Source organism: Phascolarctos cinereus, unplaced genomic scaffold (genome assembly GCF_003287225.1).
Source record: "Phascolarctos cinereus isolate Bilbo 61053 unplaced genomic scaffold, phaCin_HiC Scaffold_9;HRSCAF=440, whole genome shotgun sequence".
Classification (NCBI taxonomy): domain Eukaryota; kingdom Metazoa; phylum Chordata; class Mammalia; order Diprotodontia; family Phascolarctidae; genus Phascolarctos; species Phascolarctos cinereus.
The window spans coordinates 76,284,540-76,300,353 of record NW_027556402.1 but is presented as its reverse complement, the minus strand read 5'-3'; the positions used below and the strand labels follow the sequence as shown (position 1 = coordinate 76,300,353).

The following is a 15,814-nucleotide window of genomic DNA, read 5'->3' as shown; positions in this document are numbered from 1 at the left end:
GTCTCCACTGTATATTACTCTGTTGGATCATTGCTCTACTGTCTGCTGCTTGGCTGGACGCTGCTCCAACTAAACACGAGTCCTGTGGTCTGTGTTGGGGATTGCCGGGCGCGGCCCCTCTGGGCGCATGGTCACAGAGCTTGTCTCTATTTCTAGCTTCTGCCTTCAGCTGAATCCTTTGGCTGTATAAAAGTCTCCCTCCTTCGTCATGACAAGAGTGGGCTTTACCACGCTCTTTTAGTTCAAAAGCCAGATTTAAAATTTCTTTTGAAAACAAGGGTTTTTTAGAAAACAGCCATCCTTATGCCTTTTATATTAGGGGGGAAAGGATAAGGAGAAACTCTTTCACTTTTTTTCTTTTCCTTTTAGGGTGGCCTGCCTGTTCCTTTCCAAAGTCTTGACTATAAAGTGATTAAATCCCTCCCCCAAAACACACTCATCCAGATGTGTCTTTCTAGCTAATCAATGCTGGTTTAATCTTTTCTTTGGACTATATTTGTTGGTCTCTAGGTGTTAGACCTGGTGATTATTTATGTAAGGCTATTCACTCAAAATCTACCAAACAGTTCTAACTCCAAGCTACTTACACAATCTCTTTTGTAATAAGAGGAGGCGGGAAAGGCACTTAGACAAAATCTAAGCCCAGGAAAGAAGTTCAATCATTTTTATTACCTGCCTAGCCACATTCCTGGCCATTCATAAATATATCCAGTCAGCTGAAGCCTAAAAAGGTTTTAAACTCATCTTTTCAGAAATACGTGGCTTCTCCCATGAAAAATTTCTTGGAAGAACAGAGAAACCTTTCTTTAATGTTAACTATTTGACGTCTTTACATTTTCCTGTCTGGTTATAGACACGTTGAAATTTCACTCAACTCAATGTCAACTTAATGCCTATAACTATAGGAACGTATACTAAGAACTATGTACTTTTAGTTACATTACCTGAAAAAAATCAATAACTAAATCCAGTTTTGTCTCCATGCAGTAGATGTTAACAAACTGGAATTTTCTATCCAAAGACTTCAATATCGGTGTGGTTCTATTTCTGGAACTTAAAAGGCCTTCACAGAACAATTAGATGAGTGAGTCAATGCTATTGAAGACAATGGCACATTTAAGAAAAAGTTATGTGGCTTACCCGAAACCACCTAGAGGAGTAAAGAACCTCAAGAATTGTAATATTAAATATTTCTAGTTAAATAGTTTTGGTTTGACTTGTGCAACCTGTGCCAGGACCCCTCACAAAGGCTTTTGAGTTCATATAGACATCTTAGGAACCTGACCCCATGAGGCCCGGATTTTTTTTCTCTGGCTCTTTGCCTGTACCAGGAGTACTCTAGGAAATTGTCTAACTATATTTGCAATATACCTGCCTATATCATGTCTAGGTTGACCCAAATGTAAGCATTAGGGTCTCCAATTATTGCATTATTCTTATATTTCATCCTACAGAAAATTCACAAGATAACAAAAGAATTATAAGTCGTTACGGCTCAGGAAACACATGAAACACAAAAATAGCCCATTAGATTCCTCCACTTCCCCAACCCCAAGTTAAATACACTTAGGGATTGATGAACAAACAATCATATTTCTATTCCACTGTTTCAGACCACCTCACAGCAGCATCAGGGAGGGGGCAAGGTTGTCATGACCTGGCGCCTCCTAAGTCCTCCAACCTCAAGGGGATTAAAGGTGATCATCTTTCTTCCTCAAGAAACACATTCTTGTGGAAATCTTCTCTTTTATAGTTATCTGGTGCCTGAATTCTTTGGAGTTCTCAAACTTGGGGTTACCCAGAAGCCCAGGAAATCTTTGTTCTCTAGCTAAAAGGTAGATTCGAGGAACATGTTACCTAGGGATCTATTTTAAAATCCCCATCACTTTTTATGCGGGAGTTGGGAGTTCACAAGCGTTATCCATCAGAGAGGGTGCACACATCTGCCTTTACCATATGCTTTTGCTGCAAATTGCTTCTGTGCATTTGAGAGGAGGGGAGAAGAGAGAAATCCCCTCCCCATCCCTGGCTACTTGCCAACAGAAGATACAAGGGAAAGAAGAAGAGAAAAGCACCCACCAGCTTGCTTTATATAGTCCATGAGGGAGGTCTATTTTCCTCCAAAAGAGGATATCTCCCTGCAACCATTGACACTCATGTTGGAAGCAGCTACCTAGTCTCTAGGGACCAGTCAGAGGCATTCCCTGTGTCCATTCAGTACGGCTTCCACGAGGATGTGCTCTTCAGATGTCTCCAAACAGAGAGCCACACACTATTTACTATAATACACTATACCATATATTATAATATATGTTACATTATAATATATAGTATGGTATATAATATACTATACTATATACCACAATATCTTCAGTTTGGTTGAGGGAATTCATCCCTTTTAGCAGGGGTTCCTATTTCCCCTTATAATTGTTAAAGCATGGTAATAAGGGGCCAGTAGTAACAACAATTAGAGAGACAGGGTAGTTGAACTATAGGAGCAGGAAGATAGAAACTATGCTAACAGAAAGATAGAAACTATGCTAACAGCCCTAATGAGGGCACAACCCTCTGTCCCACTTTGAGGCATTCTCAGATATTTGGTATTTCAGTTCATTGGGATCATCACAGTGCATCATCTACTTTGGATGAGAGCTAAGGGTCTTCTGCAGAGCACCTTAATGCTCAATTATGGACAGCTAATGATGTCATTACTCTCAGAAGTGATATAGTTTGAGCAGGAGTCTAGCACCACTGGGCATTTTTGGTCTTGGCTAGCTTGGGACTCTCATCCAAGGCTAAGTGAAACAAGGTGATTGAACATATAGGCTTTTGTACTGTTTCTGGGAGCATGAAAAGCCAGCAAGAGCCAGTCTTGAAACAGTCAGCCTTTAAATATTACAGGACAATCCGATGGCTATCTCTAAAGAGAACATGCCCTTGTATGTTACAACCCAACCAGAGCATAAAGTTTAACCAATCAAAGCACAGAGTCATAGCCAAGAGGTTACCAAATTCTGACAAGTCACTGCAGAGGTAGATCCATAGCTCCTGTTTTAGGGTAGGACGTGGCTTCTCTACAGCAGATGTAGAGGAAAATAACTGATAATATTAACAAGAAGAAGAAGAAGAATGATAATAGCTAGCATTTATATACTACTTTGTTTGCAAAGCCCTTTACATATGTTATTTTATTTGATTCATACAACTTTCCTCTGAGATAGGTGACATCCCCATTTTATGAATGAGAAAATTGAGGTTGAGAGAGCTTAAATGACTTGCCCAGGGTTACTCACCTACTAAATGTCTGAGGCCAAATTTCAGTTCAGGTCTTCCTGACTTGAGTTCCAGAATTCTACCTACCTCACCACCTGGTAATTCCAAGAATACCACATTGGGTAAAGGATATTAAATAAGACACAAGAATAATTCTGAGAATTGGCAGGACATCTGGCCATGAGTATGTCAAATCAGAAAACAGGTTGTCTGTTGAAAGACAGTAGCATAGAACTCTGTTGCCTATGTTAGCTAAGTCTTTGGGGCCATAAAGCCCAAAAACACTATGTAAAAGCAAGTCAAGCCCAGGCCCCTCAGTGAGTGTTTAGCTGGGCCCTTTCTACAGTAGTGACAGAAGTGTTTTAGAAGGAGGGTAAATTAGCCACGTGAGACCTTTTTGTGGCAGAACAGTGAAGGTCTGAGGATGCAGTATGCATGAATGACTTTCCCTTTATGTCTGTGTTTGTGTTGTATTCCCCTGTGATGTTTGTATACTTGCTGGAAATTTTGTGCATCTGACTGTATTATGAGCTTGCCTGAGGTCTCAGCAGAAAAAAAATAACAAAGGGTTTGGTGGAGAATGTGTCTCTGGCACAGTTACTTAGAGCTGAGTCCTTGACATCACTTTATCAGCCCTTCTGTATTCTTGGGTCCCTAAAATGGTGCTAATGAGAACAATGCTTTCATTTAGTTCAGTTAGCCTCATGGCAAGAAAAAAATAGATGTCTGCATCCATAACACCTGTCAACTATGTCATCAACCTATGCTCTTGACTACAGAGAAAGCAGGAAAATTTGAGAATTCATGTGGCTTTAATAACAACCTATCTTAAATCTTGATGCTTAAAATGTTAAGGCCATTGCCTCATTTTTGTCTATAAATAATAGCATATAGATCACAGTTTCAAGCTGGAGGAGATTTTAGATCATCTGCTCCAAGTCCTTCATTTTATAAAGGAGGAAACTCAGACCCAAGAGAGACCAAGTGACTTGCCAAGACCATATAAATGCAAAGGATCAAATCCTGAGATTTGAGCTCACATCTTCTGATTCTAAACCTTGTCCTCTTTCTATTACATTCTCTGCCTTTCTCCTCCACCTCCCACCCCTTTATCCCCAACCTGGACCTACTCAGCAAAAATTCAAGTGAATATATTTTATTGGTTGTTCAGTCATTTTTCAGTCATGTCCAACTCTTCATGGCTCCATTTGGGGTTTTCCTGGCAAAGATAGTAGAGTGGTTTGCCATTTCCTTCTCCAGATGAGGAACTGAGAGAAACAGGGTTAAGTGACTTGCCCAAGGTCACACAGGTAAGTGTCTGAGGTCAGATTTGAACTCAGGAAGTGGAACTTTCCTGATTTCCAGCCCCATACTCTATCCACTGCACCATCTAGCTGCCTCAAATATATTTCATAACTGGATACAAAAATAAAATTCTCTAGAATTTTAAATGAGAGATTATGTAAAGTCCTCTGAAAACCTTAGAGTCCTATATAAAAAGCAGCCAGGTGGTCCTTTGGATAGAGGGCAGGATGAGAAGTCTGGAGGAACTGAGTTCAAATTCTGCTTCAGACACTTACTAGCTATGTGATCCTAGGCAAATCACTTTAAAAAAACTCTGCCTCAGTTTCCCCATTTGGAAAATGAGGATACTAAAAGCACCTGTCTCCCAAGGTTGTGGGGATGAGTTAATATTTGTAAAGCACTCTATAAATGCCAACTGTTATTGTTAAAAGTAAGGTTTTTTTTAATTTTTATTATCCCATCACCCAAAAAGCATTCTACCAATCACAGATGAAGGTATAGAATCAAATGACCAGCTAACAGGAATGGAGAAAAAGATTCAGAGGGCCCTGCCATCTGATTGTTTTTTCTTTTGCCCCTTGAGAAATGAATAATGCTTGGAGTACATTATACGCTGATGACTCCTAGATATGGCAGCCTAGTTCATAAGATTGGAATCTGTGAATGATCCTGTTTAGAATTCTAAGATTATGGTTTCCTTGACAACCATAGGCACTGTTCCATGGTTTTGTCTTTCTACACCTACTTTTAACTACTATTATGGGTTTGAGAATGTACAAATTTATACCTCTAAAAATATTTAGTTCTATAGATTTCAAAGTCTGTTGCTATTCATGTAATATGGTAAGAATTGTTATTTATTATTGTTGTTATTATTACTGTTATTGTATGCTGCTTCTTTCCCAGAGAATTAAACAGTAAATTGAAATTTCTCTTTGAGGGTATCCCCCAACTTCCTAGTGCCCATGACCTGAAGGAAGAATGATAGAAAGAATGATAGACATTGTATAGTCTATTACCTTGGGACTGGCCATGAAGTAACTGCCTTGGGCCTCAGTTTCCTCATCTGTAAAATGAAAGGGTTTGACTTGATGTTCTCTAAGGCCACTTCCAGTTCTTGACCTTATGATTCTACACTGTGGCTGCATGTATCTCATGACATATAACATATCTCTATAAGGGGGAATAGAAAGGTGCCTTTCAGATAGATCAGGTTTGCAGAAATTCATTCATCATACATACTCATGAAAGGGGAAAAATTTAGGAGGGAACAGGAATTTTTTTTCTACGTCCATGGAATTCTTGCTTCTTTTTTGGTTGCTATAGAACTGATAAGAGCTTGTTAAAAAATACAAATAAAGCTAAGCTGATCTTTCTGTGTTGAATACTTCATTCATACTTTGTAAGTTTCATTAAAGCAGGGATATCTTTGAGTTTTGGGGGTATTTGATATATTTTGTTCCAGGGACAGTTAGATACCAAGGAAGACAGAAAAATGAATAAGATACAGTACCCGCCTTCAAGGAGCTTATAATTTAGTGTATGGAGGGAATAATAAATATGTATATGTTATATTATATCATATATGTATATATTATATTCATTTATTAGCATGTAGTACTTTACATATATTATTAACTCATTTGATCCTCACAACAACCCAGTGAAGTAGATGCTATTACCATCTTCAGTTTCAAATGAAGAAACCAAGACAGACTGAATTACTTGCCCCTGATCAAACTGCTTGTAAATTTCTGAGGAAGGATTTGAACCCATGCCTTCCTGACTCTAAGTTTAGTATTCTGTTCATTAAACCACACCAGCTTTCAGGGTTGTGTGACTCTGGGCAAGTCACTTAACCTCTCTCAGCCTCAGTGAAATGGGGATAACCATACTGCCTACCTCACAGTGCTGTTGTCAAGGATCGAGTGAGATAACGTGTTAAATGTTTTGTAAATCTTAGATAACTACGTAAATGCTAGATGTGACTTCTTCTACTAATAGAATTAAACAAATAATTATGATAGAAAGTAAAATGTCCAACAGGCATAAAAAAATGAATTCAAAAGGGAGAACCTACTTCTGACTGCCATGGCTCAGGAAAGCTCTTGTTTCACTTTAAAATAATTTATTTGTGGTTATAGAATATTAAACCTACAATATAAAGTCATTCAAAGCCAATCACTGAAGGCTAAGGCCACATCCTAGGGGGACAACAGACTCCCTCTGCCGTTCAAAAATATATCCCCAATATTGCAATTTAAATCCATAATAGTTCTGAGGCCTAAATCCAGAAGAATCAAATAAGGATTTACCTTCTTGATAGCAATAATTTGCCCCCATTTGTTCTTTTTAATCCTAACTTCTTAAGTATTTTCTCCCAGCAACAAACATACTGAAACATCTGATGTGCATTGCCAGACTGGAAGATGAAGCACTAAAGCATTAGCAGAACAAGGAAGATGACCATACCCAGCATCTTAGGTTCCCAGAAATAGACGAAATCTTACCCTATGGTGATTGTAGCTCAGTATGGTAGGGAGCAACATTCTGGGCCAGTGGACAGGTGGCCCCTCCTTCCAACTTCATATCTCTGCATTTGATATGGCAAGAGAAGTGGCAGCAAGACCTGACTTTGATTTTCCTTTCCTCTGATCCCCGGCCAGACGTTAGTCTCTGGCCCTGGGACAGGTGCAGATGAGAGAGGGCTTGAATGGAGATAATCAGCCTCAGTGCCACTTTTAAGGCCTGTAGTATACTTTTGACTGTGACCTAACAGTGGGTATTATGCACATCTTGGGCTCAAATAAACCTATTGGCCTAAGCTTGATACTTCAGGGGTGCTTGCCACTTGGTTTATGGGCTTTTTAATGCAAAATGTCTCAATAATGAGAGGATTTTTTTTAGTTTTCAGGATTTCAGTTTTCTTCAATCTTTTTCCCCCCTCCTCCACTTGACAGATGAAATCCGCATATAGGCTCTGCTGGCCTAGGGAAAATGTATCATGTCATTCAGCCAAAATGTCATTTCCAAACTCCATTTAAACCATCTACACAGCACATGACAAAGCAAAAATGGATACACTTGTCTTCCTGCCCGGTCTAGCTCATCAATATTCCCATTGGGTGCCTCCCTATGTACTCTGCTACTGATTTATCAACAACAATATCCACAATGAATTTAGTAAGTTTAGTTATTCTGAGGTATGGAGATTTCTCTTTAAAGGGCTGTATGTCACAAATGGCAGAAGGGCAGGAGTCTAGTTACTTTGCATTTATTAGGTACTTTCTAAGGAACTCAGGGCACCATCTAAATCTTATGCAATGGGCAGCAATCCCCATAAATCCCCTGTGAGGTAGGAAGTGCATTTTGAATAAATCACAATTAATTAATTAATTAACTGATTAATTAATTAACTTTGCTTCAATTTTAGAACAGTACATCAAGGGGTCAATGATGCTTACTTTAAACTATTTTCCCTACATATGGGATACAGAGCACAGGGACACAGTAGTATTTTATGCATGAAATAAAGAATAATAAAAGTAAACATTTTATAGAACAATGTATAGAAAACCTTGAGTACCAAGTTGAACAATATCAGATATTGTTAACTTTTGGATTCATGGTTCTTATGTTTTTAGTGTGACTAGCTCAACTGACACTTTTTAACATGGAAAGGCCAAAAACACCAAACAAAAAAACATGGGAAGAGACATATAGGCCATTTAGTTAATGGATTTTAAATAATCTTGTAGGTTGTGTATGATACATCAATAAAATGTCACCTTCACCATTTCTGTGATAGACAATCCCAAAAGTTTTCTTCATTCTTTAGAAACCAGTGTTCTAATCTCTAAGGTAAATAATGATGATAAAATTTACCAGTCATTTCTCTGCTGGGAGCCAATAATAAAAGATACCTTGATTCTTTGATAAATTTTGGGTCATAATGGTGTGGGTAATTCTTCCAGTGATGTAGAGCGGAAACCTGTTCATGCCTAAGTGTTCTGAGTAAACCTTGCCCATTTCCTATATAAACAGGCCACAAGGGGTCCACGATTGCATGATTGCATGATTGCATGATTGCATGATTGCTGGGGGCCTTGTTCTACACCCTTTCAGTATTATGAGGATAAGGAACACACAGGCTAGCAATAGATGATCTTCACCCCTGCCAAGTGGTAAACTTTATGTTTTATTCCAGTTGTACGTTTACTTGTTGACATCTTTTATGCCACATCTCCTGCATTCAGTTAATATAGTTTAATTAATTCTTTATTTATGATGTCTTGCAGCCTTCTCACTCCTATCATCAATTAAACAAGAAATATTTATTAAGCCTCTGCTATGTGCTAGTCACTATGTTAGGCACTGGAGAAACAAAGAAAAAAATGAAACAGTCCTTGCCTTCAAGGAACTTATGTTCTATAATGGGAGAAAACAAATACCAACAAAAAGTATATATAAATGTATACAAACACACACACATATACATATATATACATACATATATATATATATGCACATGCATACATACACACACAAATAACTTTAAGAGGGAAGGCAGTAGCAATAGGGAGAGGGATGATCATCCTTAAGGAAAAGTCTTATGTAGATGGTGCACTTTAGTTGAACTTTGAAGGAAACTAGTTATTCTAAAAGGCAGAAGTGAACAAAAAAGTGAATTCCAGAATTGAGGGATAGGTTGTATAAAATCATGGAGATGGGATATAGGATGTTACATGTGAAGTACAGTAACAAGACCATACCCTAGACTGGGTGAAGGAGAATAATACATAATAAGTCTGGAAAGAATAGCTTCAATCCAGGTTATAAAGAACTTAAATGCCAAATAAGGCAGCTTGTATTTGATTTTAGACATAAAGCTACTAGAGTTTATTAATTGGGTTTCCTGAATCAAGTCTCTCTCTCTTCTCCAATACATTCTTAATCCATCTAATTCTTCCCATCTTTGTTTTCATTAGTGTAATTTTCACTTTCTTATCCACTGCTATGGTCTGAGTCTAAATGTGGAGGTTCTGCTATCATTAATAATTTTAAAAGTTTATCATAAGGATCTCTATACAGCTGTATTTCCGATTATTAACCTCTGTCTACTTTCCTCTTTGGCTTACCTTTGCTTAGGATGACTTTGCTTAAGTAGAAGTCTTGCAGATTTTTCTGTAATTTTTTTTTTGGTCCACTACTACTGTTTTATGAGTCTTTACTGATCATAATTTTCTACTGTCCTCTGTAAGACTTGGCAAATAAATTTACATATTAAAGTGATATTGCCTTTGGCTGCCATACCTCTCTGTTTGTCAAAGAGATCAAGTATTTGCTGAATGACATATTTTCTAGGCTCTTTTGGTCTCCTTGTTATGTCTATTGACTTACATTGGTTAAACTTCCTTAGCAAATGCTGATACTCTGTATTTATCTCTGTTCTGTTATCAAATTTCCATTTTGCTAACATCAACAAGCTCAGGTTGTAATTAATTTAAGGTAAATTTTTCTAGTTTTGTATTGATTTTGACCTTTGTTCTAACAAGTCAGTACTATGATTATATATACATACATACATGTATATGTATATGTATATGTATATGGATATGTATATGTATATGTATATGTATATGTATATGTATATGTATATGTATATGTATATGTATATGTATATGTATATGTATACGTATATGTATATGTATATGTATATGTATATGTATGTGTATATGTATATGTATGTGTATATGTATATGTATGTGTATATGTATGTGTATGTGTATATGTGTGTATGTGTATATGTATGTGTATATGTATATATGTATATATGTATATATGTGTATGTAGATAGATAGATAGATAGATATAGATAGATAGATAGATAGATACACACATATATTATTTGAGAATGACTCCCATATTAGTTAACAGCCAGTTTGGGGTATGTTGAAATTGAACAGATTGCCTTTTTTGTTTATTCGGTATTCATCATGTCATTACTCCCTGATTACTTTTCAAAGAAAGTATCTGATATAATACCTATTCCTGTTAAAAACACTAGCAAGCATAATAATAAATGGATATTTCATTAATTGATAAATAGTATTTATCTAAAACCAAGAGTTAGTGATATATGTAAACTGGAGGCCTTTCCAATAAAATCAGGGATAAATTACCGAAATTATGTGACATCATTCTATAAATGCTAGGTATAGTAATAAGACAAGAAAAAGAAACAGAAGGATATGCATAGGTTAAGATAAAACAATTATGTATCTTGATGAAAAGACATTTTACTTAGAGTACTCTAGAGAGTCAATTAAAATGATTGAGACAATAACCAACAGAGTTTCAGGATATAAAAAAGTGAAATAAATCACCAGCATTTCTGTGTGCTTCCAACAAAACTCAGCAGGAAGAGAGAAAAAGGAAATTCCATTTAAAATGACTACAGGATGTGTAAGCTACTTGGGAGTCTACCTGCCAATAAACACACAAAAACTATATGTATACAACTACAAAGCATTTGTTAGACAAATAAAGACATACTTAAATAATTAGAAAAATATTAATTACTCATGAGTAGGCTGAACCAATATAACAAAAATGACTATCTAAATTAGTTAATTCAGTGCTATACCAATCAAATTGCCGAGGCATTACTTTATAGAACTTCAAAAAAAAAATAACAAATTACTATGGAAGCACAAAAGGTCAAGCATGTTAAGGGAAATAATGAAAAAGTAGAAAGGAAAGAGATCTTTAGTATAAGATCTCAAATTATCTACCAAACAATAATCATCAATAACAATTTGGTACTGGTTAAAAAATAGAGAGGTCTAAGCATGGAATAGATTAGGTACAGCACAATATATAAAAGCAAATGAGCATAGTAGTCTAGTATTGGATAAACCCAAAGATCTAAATTATTACGGTAAAAATTCACTGTTTGACAAAAATTGCCGGGAAAACTAGAAAGCAGTTTTACAGAAACTAGATATAGAGTAATATGTCCCATAATGTATAAGATAAGTTTCAAATGGGTATACCTAATATCCATCAAATTGGCAAAACTGCCAAAAAAAGGAAAATTTTTAAAAAATGCTAGGGAGGCTGTGGGAAAACAGGTGTATTAACACACTGTTGGAGCTGTGATTAGTCTAATCATTCTGGAAAGTAATTTGGAATTATGTCCCCAAAGTTATTAAACTTATACATACCCTTTGATCAAGTCATACCAATATATGCCCAAAGAGATTAAAGAAAGAGGAATAAGACACATGTTGTGATGGTAAATACCTGAATTCTGAAAGGGTTGCTCATCAGTTGGGGGTATAATGGCTAAATCATATGAATGTGATGGAATTCTACTGCACAGGGAAAAATAATAAAGGGGACTGTTTAAGAAACTTGGGAAGACTTGAACTGATGAAAAATAAAATGAGAAGAACTAAGAGAATGATGTGATGACATTGTAAAGCCAATTTTGAAAGACTTAAGAATTCTGATCAACACAATAACTAACCATGATTCATACACACACAAACATATACATACACAAACACACACACACACACACACACACACACACACACACACACACACACACACACACACATATATATAGCATATCTGTATACACACATATGATGGCCAACGCAGGAAATTACTTTGTTTGACCATGCATATTTGTGAAAAGGATTGTGTTTTTCTTTGCATTGTTGTCGTTGTTCAGTCATTTTTGATTCTTCACAACTCCTTTTGGGGTTTTCTTGGCAAAGATACTAGAGAGGCCATTTCCTTCTCCAGCTCATTTTACAGATGAGAAAATGGGGAAGGGTAATTTTAGAGAGAGGGAAGGTAGATTTTAATTAATTGAAAAATGAAACTTAATTTTAAAAAAGCAAAGAAAATATTTCTTATATTTGGGTATGAGGGTTCTGTTTAGTTTACAAACCTTTGGCCTCTGCTTTTTACTTTTGAACTAAAATTTGTATTTTCCAACATCTTCCCCAGTGTTCATTTTTGTATTGAAGTCACCTACTATTAAAATACACATAGATAGTGAAAAATATAGGTGATGTAAAAACAAATCAATAGAAATTTATTTTTGAAAATTACATGTTGATTTAATTTGGAGGGTTGTATTGAGTTTTTCATAAAATCTTTCTTCTTTACCTAGCAATAGATATTGGCATATGTGCTGCATAAATTATTTTTGTAGCGATCTTTTTTTGCAAATATTTATCATATTTCTATAGGAGATAACCAAATGTTCCATGAAATGGTATGTCTTGTTACTTTTGGTTAACCAACAAAAACAATTCCACCAACTCCTTTATTTCCTTCTCTAAGGAAAAACTGTGAACGATTCTTTCATTGAGCTTCAGCTACTTAAATAGTAGTAGATGGAGGGACACCCAAAAATACATTATAAACTTCAATAGATTCATGATCTCATCAATGTAGGCAGTTCCTTTACTGGTGCAGATCATCATCGTCCATCCATGTGTAATAATGGAATATTGTCCAATGAGGGCCCAGGCCTTAAAGCATATGCAATAGGCCTGCCTGATTCCAATCCACATGAAGGCTTGGTGAGAATGCTTCTGAATATGAAGAATGGAGAGGCCTTCCCTCTCCCACTTCAGAGCTTACAAATATATCTTACGATTGTGTCACCTTCAGTATATTGATGAAAAAAGTCTTTTAACTGATTGCTAAGCTGGAAATGAGCATGTATACAAAAAATTTTGAGCAGGAGCTCTCTCACTCTCTTCCTCATCACTAGCAAGGCAAGAATTTCTGTGAGCTTCCAGGTTGGGGAGCTTATCCCCCACTTGGATGGCCTGGGTCTTGGATTTCCTGATTGTAAATGACTGAGTACCTGGACATGCAAGGGACCAGGTTTCAAAGTTTGTAAGCTTTGAATGGTCAAGGGAGCCATCTGAGGTATTGCTGCTGAAGTGAGCAGCAAAAGCTCCTGCTATCTCAACAGCTGTATTCAGTGAGGATCCATCCCTTAGGAACAATCTGCTTGACCAAGACAAGCAAGGAGCCAGTCCAGCTGGACAAGGGCATGAATTGTCTACTGGCTATACTACATCCAGAAGTGGACTTGGTAGGGACTATACAAAGGGAGAAATCAACTCCCAGGTGCAGGAAAGTAACTTTCTCCAGGTTGAGAGGTGGGGAATGTTTGCGTTAATCATTACTCCATTCTCTTCATTTAATGAGTGGGTATGCAGAGGGGAGAATGAGCCTTCCATTTTGTGCGCGCGCGTGTGTGTGTGTGTGTGTGTGTGTGTGTGTGTGTGTGTGTGTGTGTGTGTGTGTATTGTTCTTTGGTCTTTGTTATATCTTCTCAATAAATATCTCTTTGTTAAAGCTAATTGATGTTAATTGGTTAAATGGTATTGGAGAGGTATTGGATACGGTCTGTGAGCAATAGCATTACCCTAGAACCCTGAGGGGAAAAGCAGTTAAGAGGCCTGACTTGTTAATCCTAGAGTGAATTAGAAGAGTGAACCCAGAGCCTACGTAAGTTGTGTGTTTTCTCCTCCTGCGTGATTTTTGTTTATGCCCCCTATAAGTTCTCTATAAAAGATCTGCCCAACATGTTAGATGCCTTCCTCTAGGCTTTTTAGCATTTTGAAGGCAAAAGTACAACTTTGGGTGGTCCGTCTATCATCCTTCAATCTTCCTATATGCCTGGTCCACCTTCTTTTTCAATCATATATTTCCAGTTGATATCCCTTACACTCCTTGTTCAAAGAGCACCACTGGGGATGTGTTGCAGATCATTTGAACTGCCGTTCATCTTTCCATGTCTTTTGATTCACCTGTGGTTTAAATTCTTCAGAGGCTGTGGTATTTCATGCTTCACAACAATGCAGTATCAATGGGAATCAGTGGTGTTAAAAAGATAGGTTTTTGTTTTGGGGAATAGCTTGGGATTGTTGAAAGGTGCTTGATGAATTCTCAAACGCAATCTAGCTTGTTCCTTAATTCCGATTCAATCCCAGGTCCATCTCATCTTCTCTATGCAGTGCCTAGCCAAAGTATATTCACTCTTAAGAGATGGTGGGGCCCTCTAGGTGCTCTTGGATAATAGAGTAACAGTTAGAAGGGACCATAGAGGCCATCTCGTCCAATGCCCTTATTTTACAGATAAGGAATCCAAGAATCACTTTTCCCACAAATGAAGTGACTTGCTCAATGTCATATGAGTAGCGATTAGCAGAGCCAAGATTTGAACCCTACCGAGTGGGTGTGCAGAAGGGGAAATGGGCTTCTGACTTCACATCCGGGGTTCTTTCCACTACATCAAATTTCCCTTAACACTGGCATTGGAATGATTACATTGAGTCCCAGAATACTATCATGCCACTCAATAGCGATTATCCTACCAATCAGTACTAGGAAAAACAAATGGATGAAAAATGGCCATTCCTTAGTCCATAATGTATAAGTGAGATGAATTGCCCATTGAGAAATAATTATGACAGAGAAAAGTGAAATGATTCAGAAGATGTGAGGAAATACTTATGATGGGATGGCCCGGGTATAATACCAGTATTCCAACTAAGTTTATGATGAATGTAAGACTATTTCCTCATAGGGCTGCCTGTTTATTTTTTAATATACCAGAACTAAAACTTCTGCCTTGTAGTAGGAGATCAAAATATAGAATCAAATATAAATGTAATATTTTAAGAAACAAATACAAATGTAATCAAGACATTGCAAGAACACTGGATTTTGAGTTAAAGGCTGTGGATTCAAATCCTGACTCTGCTACTTGCTATTTTTGTGACTTTGGGCAAGTCACTTAGGTCTGTTTCCTCATCAGCAAAATGAAGAAGTGGGTTGGACTGGATGAACTCTAAAGTCCCTTCCAGCTTGGAATCTGTGGTCCTATGTCACACTCCCAGTCAGCCTCCTCAATGAATATCAATCCCTCTTTTGTCATTTCAGTTGTATCCGACTCTTCATGACCCCATTTGGGGTGTTTTTGAAAAAGATACTGGAGTTGTTTGCCATTTCTTTCTCTAGCTCATTTTACAGATGAGGAAACTGAGGTAAACAGAATTAAGTGATTTGCCCTGGGTCACACAGCTAGTAAGTGTCTAAGGCTAGATTTTAACTCTGGTGTTCCTGACTGTAGGCCTAGCGTTCTATCCACTTCACCGCCTAGCTGTGCCTACCAATCCCTTTAGGGTTTGCTATT

The 15,814-nt window shown here is 37.1% G+C and overlaps 1 protein-coding gene across 1 annotated transcript in view; it reads right to left on the bottom strand.

Moving 5' to 3' along the window:
* The window catches only part of ASB5 (ankyrin repeat and SOCS box containing 5), a 102,539-nt gene extending 95,235 nt beyond the window's left edge, over positions 1-7,304 (bottom strand). The window contains exon 1 of the mRNA XM_020997877.2: positions 7,089-7,304. The gene's annotated coding sequence lies outside the window, so the exon portion shown is untranslated. The remainder of the gene's footprint in view (positions 1-7,088) is intronic.
* Between the last annotated feature and the right edge of the window lie 8,510 nt (positions 7,305-15,814).